The sequence below is a fragment of the Nicotiana tabacum genome, chromosome 24 (genome assembly GCF_000715075.1).
Source record: "Nicotiana tabacum cultivar K326 chromosome 24, ASM71507v2, whole genome shotgun sequence".
In the NCBI taxonomy this organism is placed as follows: Eukaryota; Viridiplantae; Streptophyta; class Magnoliopsida; order Solanales; family Solanaceae; genus Nicotiana; species Nicotiana tabacum.
In genome coordinates, this window is record NC_134103.1 from 75,029,826 (window position 1) to 75,040,249 (window position 10,424).

A 10,424-nucleotide genomic window follows, 5' to 3' on the forward strand; every position below is an offset into this window, starting at 1 on the left:
CCTCTCAACGCTCTCCTGACCGCTAACCATCTCAATCTGCCAAGCAATGTCGACAACCTCATCAAAGGTAGCACCCAAAACCCGCTCCCTGGTCATGAGTAACTGCAGCTGATAAGTGAGGCCATCAATAAACCTCATGATCCTCTATCTGTCTGTGGGAACTAACCAGATAGCATGATGGGCCAACTCAAAGAATCGCATCTCATACTGTGTCACAGACATATAACCCAGGCGAAGCCGCTCAAACTGTCTGTGCAGCTCCTCTTTGCGGGATCGAGGCACGAACTTCTCCAAAAAGACCACGGAGAACTGCTGCTATGTAAGGGGTGCTGCGCCAACAGGCCTACACCTCTCGTAAGTCTCCCACCATCTGAGTGCAGCCCCAGAAAACTAAAAGGTAGTGAATAAGACCCCACAAGTCTCCAAAATACCAGCAATACAGAGTATCCTCTGACACCTGTCCAAAAGGTCCTGAGCATCCTCTCTCTCTGTGCCACTGAAAGGTGGTGGCTGAAGTCTCCCAAACCTCTCCAACCTACGTTGATCATCCTCAGGCATAGCAGGAACCACATAATCCAGAGCAAGAGCAACCGGCTGGGCTGGTGGTGCCTCTGGTGTCTGAAGTCCCTGAATAACCTGCTCGGGTGTGCGAGCGACGGGAGTCTGAGTGCCTCCCCTGGCCTGAGAAATGACTGCGGCCGTCGAGATAGAGACCGCCTGAGCAAGGCCAGTACACGCTATCAGAATCTGAGCTAGGGCCTCCTGAAGGCCTGGAATCACAATAAGCACAGGTGGTGCCGGAGCTGGTGCATCAACAACTGGAACCTGGTCCTGATCTGGGACAACCGGTGGATCTGCAGGTACTGCCCCAGCTGCTGTACGGGCTGCACCTCTGCCCCTACCATGGCCTCTACCACGGCCTCGGCCTCTCGCGGCCCTGGCTGGTGGTACTGGTGGATGGCCTTCCTGACCGGTACGAGTCCTCACCATCTGTGAGAGAATGAAACAACATATGTTTAGTTACTAGAATCAACAGATTCGCACGACAAGAATTCAAGAATGTGGAGTTTCCAAAAGGTTCTGTAGCCTCCTGAAGATAAGTACAGACGTCTCTGTACCGAACCGCAAGACTCTACTAAACTCGCTCATGACTCGTGAGACCTATGTAACCTAGGCTCTAATACCAATCTGTCACGACCCAAACTAACCCATGTCGTGATGGCGCCTATCGTGGAACTAGGCGAGCCGACTCATTTCCAAAACAAACCGATGTTTTCATTTCAAATATAATTTCAATGTTATTTAACATAAAAACCTTCGTAAAAGAGTTCAAATCAAAATAAAAGTGCAGAAGGAAAAGCCCGAATCGGGGTGTCACTAGTCATGAGCATCTACTACAATCTTTCTAACAATATCAAGGCTAACTCAGCCTGGAAAATAGCTAAATACAACTAGAGAAAGATAAGAGGGAGAAGAGCAGGGGCTGCGATCGCCAAACAGCTACCTTGCTATCTCCAAGAAAATATGCAACAACACTCAATAACCGCTACCGTGAATAGCTACACCTGAATCTGCACACAAGGTGCAGGGAGTAACGTGAGTACGCCAACTCAGTAAGTAACAATAATAAATAAAGACTGAGCAGTAGTGATGAGCAATAAAGCATATAACATTCACATCGGGAAATCTCAGTAAAATACCACATGCTTTTAAAAATCAGGATTTGAATCAAAACATCTCATTTAACCCAGTTCCAGTAAAAATCATTTAAAGATAATTTTCAACAGTTTTCAGACAGAGGAAAAATGCAAAGGTGAGCAAAAATGATGAAATTATAAACATCCCCTCGGGCAAAACATCACTCATATACAGCCTCTCGGGCAAACCTCACAGTCACTCGGCCACTCGGGCATACCTCACAATCACTTATGCCTCCCAGTCACTCAGCACTCGGCACTTGCACTCAGTAGGTACCTGCTCTCACTGGGGGTGTGTACAGACTCCGGAGGGGCTCCTTCATCCAAAGCTCTATAATCTGCACGGACAACTCACATGCTGCACAGACAACTCACGTGCCATAATAATAAAGTATGCTGCAGGCGGGCAGCCCTGATCCAAACTCATCCTCACAAATCAGGCCCTCGGCCTCACTCAGTCATAAACCTCTCAAGCCACTAGGGCATTTTAGTAAAACAGGGCATTCAGCCCAAAACATTTATATGCATCAAAATAGAGGCATTAAACTAAGTTATGCGGTAAACAAGTACAAACATGACTGAGTATTGATTTTCAATCGAAAATAATGAGAGGATGGTAAGAAACAGCCCCTATGGGTCCAAACAGCATTGGTGCAAGGCCCAAACATGGCATTCAACCCAATTTACAAAAATTCTTTCTAAAACATATAAGTATCATATGGTTTCAACAAAATATGCAAATTTACAGTTGCTACGGGACGAATCAAGTCACAAATTCCCAACAGTGCATGCCCACACGCCCGTCACCTAGCATGTGCTTCACTAAAAAATTAGTAGAATGATATAAAATCCGAGGTTTCATACCTTCAAGACTAGATTTACAATCGTTACTTACCTCAAACCGGTCAAATCTCTACCCCGCAATGCTCTTGCCTCTGGACTCGGCATCCAAATGCTCCAAATCTATTCACAATCAGTACAATACCATCAATATATGCTAATGGAAAAAATTCTACAAGAAAAGCTTCAAAATTAGACCAAAACCCGAAATTGGCTCAAACCCGGCCCCCGGGCCCACGTCTCGAAATCCGACAAAATTCACAAAACTAGAAAGCTCATTCACTCATGAGTCTAACCATACCAAATTCATCAAAATCCGACATCGTTTGGTCTTTCAAATCCTTAAATTACTCTCCAAAAATTCCAAGCCCTAACCCCTTATTTGCACTAATTACAATGATTAAACAACGGAAAAATCACTATATATACAAGTATTAGGCTCAAGTAACTTATCTCAATAAAATCCCCTTGATTCCCTCTTCAAAACCCTCCAAAAGCTCCAAAAACCGAGTTGAAATTATGATGAATGACCAAAAATTCGCGAAGGGTTCAATTTATGCCTTTCTGCCCAGCAAAACCGCATTTGCGGTCCAAATAGCGCACCTGTGGCCTCTGCTTCTGCGCCCAAAAGCCCGCATCTGCGGAAGTCACTTAAGGTCCTAAAACCCGCACCTGCAATCACCTATTCGCACCTGCGGTCTCGCAGGTGCGACCCCTCATCCGCTTCTGTGATAAAACCCCAGGCTTCCAAACCCCGCACGTGCGACTAAATTCCACACCTGCGAAACTCGCACCTGCGGTTCCTAACCCGCAGGTGCGGCCACACCAGAACAGCAGCACCAGCTGCATTTTTCCAACTTCAAACTTCTCGTTAACCTTCCGTGAGGCCCTCGGGACCTCAACCAAAAATACCAACAAGTCTTATATCAACATACAAACTTAGTCGAACCTTCGAATCACTCAAAACAACATCCAAACACCCAATTACCCTCGGATTCAAGCCTAAGAACTTCTAAATTTCCAAATTCGGCAACCGATGCCGAAACCAACCAAACCACATCCGAATGACCTCAAATTTTGTACACACGTCACAAATGACACTACGAACCTACTTCAACTTTCAGAATTCCATTCCGACCCTAATATCAACTTTTTTTTACTGTCGACCGAAATTGGCAAATTTCTAATTTCGCCAATTTAAGCCTATTTCTACCACGGACCTCCAACTCACATTCCGGACGCACTCCTAAGTCTAAAATTACCTAACGGAGCTAACAGAACCATCAGAATTCATATCCGAAATCATTTATACATAGGTCCATATCCGGTCCACCTTTCTAACTTAAATTTATGAGACTAAGTGTCTCATTTCCCTCCGAGTTCCTTCCGGACTCGAACCAACTAACCCGATACAATATAATATAGCTGAATAACATAAAAAGAAGTAGAAATACGGAAAACGGGGTTATAACTCTCGAAACGATCGGCTGGGTCGTTACAATTAGTAGCTACGCACGGACTCTCGTCACCTCGTGCGTACGTAGCCCCCACAATTAGCAACAATTATTAATTTAGATCACCTATGGGGTAAATTCCCTCTTACAAGGTTAGAAAAGAGACTTACCTTGTCTCAAAGCCCACTTCCCGATCACAATGTCGTATAAAAATCCCAATTCGGTGCCGAAAAATTCGAAACTATCCAAATGTTATATAAAATAATTAATACATGCTCAATAATTCGAAATTAAACCATTAAATTAATTACCCAACCCAAAATGGTAAAATTTCTAAAATTTAACCCGGGCCCACGTGCCCGGATTCCGGAAATTTTTGGAGGAAATCGTTACTCATAATCTGAAGAACTCAAATATACAATTTTCATCCAATTCCATAACCATTTTCGTGGTTAAAATCTCATTTTTATACAAATCTAGGTTTTTCCTCTAACCCTTGATTTTCACAATTTACAGGTTATAATCTACCCATATTCTATGTATTTAACTCAAAGTGTGTAGAATTAACTTACCTTCAAGTTGCTAATTAAAATCCCCTCTCAAAAAGTTCTAAAATCGCCCAAAAATAGAGGAATTACGGGCTAAAATGGCTGAGCCTCGCCTCTTTTTAAGGTTCTGCCCAACAGTGATTTCGCACCTGCGGACAAAGGGCCGCTTCTGTACATCCGCAGGTGCGCCCAAAAGCCTTGCATATGCGCCCCTGCCCGCTTCTGCGTGTCTTTCTTCACACCTGCGTGCGCGCAGGTGCACGCAAAATCTCTGCTTCTGCGGCGTGTGCGCTAGCACCTGCAGCTGCCCAAGCGCAGATGCGGTTGCAGCAAAAGCTGGAAGCTTCAGCTGCTGCTCCAACTTCCAAATTTGATTCGTGCCTCGTCCGGTTAACCCCTGAGGCCCCCGGGGCCCCGCCCGAACATACCAACAAGTTTTAAATCATAATACGGACTCGCTCGAACCCTCAAAACGTGTAAAACAATATCAAAACTAAGAATCATACCTCAAACCAAATTCATTCAACTTAGAAATTTTAAATTCTTCAAACTTACTCCGAACGCGCCGAAATATAATTATACTACTCAGAATGACACCAAATTTTACGTGCAAGTCTTAAATCACCATGCGGAGGTATTCCCAGGCTCGGAATTCTAAACGGACTTCAATTACTCCAAAATCTACTCCAAACCAAATTTAAAGAACATTAAACCTTCAAATAGTTGATTTTCACTATTAAGCTCTGAAACGCTCTCGGGTTATCCAAAACCCGATTCAAATATACGCCTAAGTCCAAAATCATCATACGAACCTATTGGAACCGTCAAATTCCGATTCCGGGGTCGTTTTCTCAAAATGTTGACCGAAGTCAAACTTGGCCTTTTAAAACCAAATTAAAGAACTAAGTGTTCCGATTTTAATCCGGACACTTTCAAATCCCGAACCAACCATCCCCGCAAGTCATAAATTAATAAAAGCACATACGGGGAGTTTTATTTAGGAGAACGGGATTCTAAAAATCAAAATGACTGATTGAGTCATTGCAATAACCCCCAAATCTATATATAAATATAAAGCTGGGAATTGGCCAGCTAATGTGGCATCCCTATATTGTCAACTTTTATTTTTATCTTTTTTCTTTGGTTTTTGAGATTTTCCTCTAATTTTAATACCAAAAAATCATTTACTGCCTAGAACTAATAACGATACAGATGAGACTTATGGATGAGAAAATTTTAGTTATGGAATATACAAAAAAAGTGTAATTACTACTTAATTATGAAGTGAATTCAGTTATGGAATATAAAGAGATAGTAATTAATTAATTAATAATTAACTTATAACTGAAGAGTATATTGGTTATATAGACTACCATGCGACAATACGACAATATAAGATATACGCGTTGCACTATCACATCAGTTGCCTTGTCATATATATTGTGCAAATAAAGAAAGCAATGAAGAATTGTATTAATGATAATGAAGAGTGATAACAGAACAGTGAAGAATCACAACATAAGAGGTAATCGCCTTGTTGTTGGCTCATATAAGTCCCATTACTTTGCTGCCTCCAACAATCCGAAGCATATGCAAACTAGGTCATCAAAGGTACTTATCTTTTCTTTCTTTTTTATTTTTATTTTTCACCTAATTTATCGTTTACCTAATTTTTAGAAGCCCTAATATCTCTAAAGTTATAACATTCAACTTTTTTCCTTCTATAACTATTTATTTACTTCTTTTAACATCCATTTGTTAAAAGAAATAACTGTAGCAAGGACCCTTCATTATCAAAGTCTCATTTTCTCAATATCTTCTGGGGAGAAAATGGAGCCGAAGCTGCCAAGGAGAGTATGTAAGACAGTGTTAGATGCTCTAGCTTATTATTTTCGCCAAATATTTCCAAGAATTTAATATCTAACATCATTATGTTTTGTGCTCCTGACTATTGTTAAAGATCGATATCATTTTCTATCAATAATGTTTATTAGTCATATGTAATATGAAAAAAATATAGGAGTTTGTGCTTCTCAAGCTGAAGGCACAAATATTGACGGGCTCAAATATGACAACCACAAGATAGAAAGTCACGGCCAATTAGAATTTCTCCATAAATTAATCCACATGCGCAATGCAGAAGAAATTCAAAGGATCATTTAGGAGGAGAAATGATTAACATTCTATGCAAACATATGAACTTGTATGTGTGAATATTTTTAATATATTTGGCATGGTTATCAATGTTTATACCCGTATGGTATACTTTTTCTATAGCGTATTATGAATATTTGCAGAGGCGGGTCCAGGATTTTGGCAGGATGGGTGCACTATTAAGAAGAGGTAGATCCAGAATATAAATTTTACGGGTTCAACCTTTAGTTCTTACGATTGCGTACCCATTGCATTTTTGAAATTATAAGTTTATTTTCTTTTTTAAATAGTAATTTTCTTACATCTATATCTATTTTCCATGTTAAAAATATTAAGATCAGTTGAACCCATTGACTATATGCTATATCATACACTGCTACTAGTTTTAATATACACATTTTGTTTAATCATATAAGATTTTACAACGACAAAAGAAGAATAGGAATTTCAATGTGTGAAAATTTTGAAAGAATAAACGAAACAAAAAAAAAGAAATAAAAAGAAAAAGTACTTAATTAATACGCAACAAATAACACCAGACACGCCCATCTCCCGTGGGCATCTACGTTTAGAAAAAAAGAAAAAAATAACAAGATTGACATAAGATTTGAACCCACAACCTCACCTAGAGAGGTACACTCAATATCATCACATCATATAATACTTTGAGCATGGGTGCACACACATATATTTATTTTTGAAAAAATATAATATTACTATGCATGATATTTAGGACGGGGAGCATGGGTTCACGTGCCCCATGGAACCCCCCTAGATACACCTCTGAATATTTGATTTGTATGTAAATTCAAACAAAGGCTTGAATATATGATGTTTTGGGTTTATTATGATGAATTTACTTGATACTTATTTAGTTGTATTAATTTAGTTTTAGCATAATATAGTATGGATTATAAATTTGAATGATATATGCATTGAAAGAGGAATCTTAATTAAAGATGATTTTACTTGAAAATATGAGAATTTGACCAGATGATATTTTTCTTTATTCTTTTTTGTTGTTGTTGTTGTTGTATTTTTATCATGACGGTGATTTGCGTGATATTTTTTTCCTGATATTTTATAGAAGCTGAATTTTGGTACTTTATAGACCCTGAAAGTTTATTTTATATGTCTTACTGTCTCAGATTTATGAGGGATTAGGCATTGAAATTAGTAAATAAGATAGTAAAAACTTATCCTTAATCAAATCGTCTCCCGATTTTATCAATACCAGTGCAAGTATTGTCTTGCTTCATTAGCCTTTAGAAGGCCTCTGCCAAGACACATCAATAGTAATGACTGAAACGGAGCATATCATGGCTGTATTACATAGCTTTTTGAAGAAGATTTCATGTAATAATTTAAATGAGTTATTATGTCAATAAGATTCAATTGTTTTATTTCGTTAATAATAGCGCGAAGCGCGGACCATTACACTAGTGATTAATGTACAAGTTTATGATAATTTATTATAGTATATTTCTCCATATGCACCTATATAAAGACTTCTATGTTTTGAACAAAGTTCTTGAGGGGCATACTAATGTACAGTATGTAATAAGTCTTTTACCTCTTTTGTTTTGCTTTTTTTTTTTTACAACTTCCTTCTTTATTTTCTTTCTCATAAATTTTAATTGTATTCTATGTGAGATTTTTCTAACAATGCATCACTCAAAGATAACAGTTTACTCTATTCTATATTATTAGTTGAGTATTAGATATGTTTAACATTTATTTCAGTAACGATTATATGTTTTATGCAGATCGTGGAGGCTGATACAGGACAATTTGAAGCAAATTATAGAGGATTCGAGTCAGAGAGTGTCACGATCCAAAATCTCATATGTCGTGATGGAGCCTATCTCAATACTAAGCAAGCCGACAATCTCAATAAACCACCAAATCTTCTAAATTCGAAAACAGAAATACTCAAAAATACATATATAAACACTCCCAAAATACGATGTCACTGAGTACATGAGCATCTAATATGAATACAAGGTCTGACCGATAAAACACTGTCTGAAAGTATAGAACAGTACAATAACTGAAGGAAAGAAAGTCAAGGTCAGCGGACTCCAGGCAGCTACCTTGATAGTCTCCAACTGATAGCACTCTAAAGTCGTCGTGTCTGTAAGCACCTGGATCTGCACACGAGGTATATAGTGTAGTATGAGTACAACCAATTCAATAATTAACAACACTAACCTATGGGCTGAAAGTAGTGACGAGCTTATACCAAGGACAAAGTCCAACTCCAATAACCAACAATAGTTCATAACAACATAAAACAAGTAATAAAAGAAGTAACTAAAAGATAAAATGCTCAGCTTGATCATGATTTCTGAAAATAATTCTGTCTTTTCAAGTGTATCAGTGAAAACCCAAGTTGTTTACCGAAGTTGCCAAAAATATGAGTAAGTTTAAAAAAATAGTAATTCTCCCAAAACGCCTTTCAACAATAAATAGCCAGTATAAAATGCATCACTATACCCATATGTCAATATGTGTGAAAAGTCATGAATAATGTGATACCGTACAACATAAGAAAAATACATCTCTATGCATGTATGTCATGTGTGCATGTCAATACTATGTATCTCAGAGATGAACTCATATAATCGCACTCTCAGAGTACTCAATCACTCATAACTGTATATGGGCAATCCAGCCCAGGGAAGATCCATCCCAATATATATACATAATAACTGACATTTAGTCACTCAATACTATACAAGGCCAATCCAACCGAGGGGGAGATCTATCCCCAAATATCAATGATTCGGATAAGATCCATGTCTAGGAAAGGTCCATCCCTTAATATAAATGATTCAGGCAAATGCCTTGGACAAGATCCATGTCCAGGGAAGATCCATCCCTCAATATAAATGCTTCAGACAAGATCCATGTTCAGGGAAGATCCATCCTTCAATATAAATGTTTCGAACAAGATCCATGTCCAGGGAAGATTCATCCCTCAATATAAATGCTTCAGACAAGATCCATGTCGAGGGGAGATCCATCCCTCAAAATAAATCAACCGCGCTCACTGGGGGTGTGTGCAGACTCCGGAGGGGCTCCTTCATCCCAAGTGCTATATAAAGCCGATATGGCCTACTGCAGCGTGCAGTCCGATCTCATAATAATAAAGCCTATAAGGCCTGCTGGAGGCGGGCAGCCCCGACCCATATATATATATATATATATATATATATAAAAAGCCAGTATGGCTTGCTGCGGCATGCAGCCCGATCCCAAAATATCCTTACAATCAGGCTCTCGGTCTTACTCAATCATCAATCTCTCCAGTCTCTTGGGCTAAAAAAAATCATGAAAATCAGCCCAAAAATGATAATATGATGTATCAATAAATAACAACAGAGATTGAAATATGATATGAAATGAATGAACATGACTGAGCATGTAATTATAATTTAAAACAATTAATTCAATAGCTACACGACCCCATGGGTCCCAAAATATCAGCATGTAGCCTAAACATGATCATTAATAAGAATCTCGACTCAATTTCCCTAACACGTGGAGGATACACGGCTAATAACATGGTTCTTTAATTTTTTAACTCCACAGAATTTATTTAACTCACAAAATCTATAGTGCACGCCCACACGCTCGTCACCTAGCATGTGTGTCACCTCCCAACAATTGATATACCACAACATTTAGGGATCCATACCCTCAGAACCAAGTTTAGAAATGTTACTTAC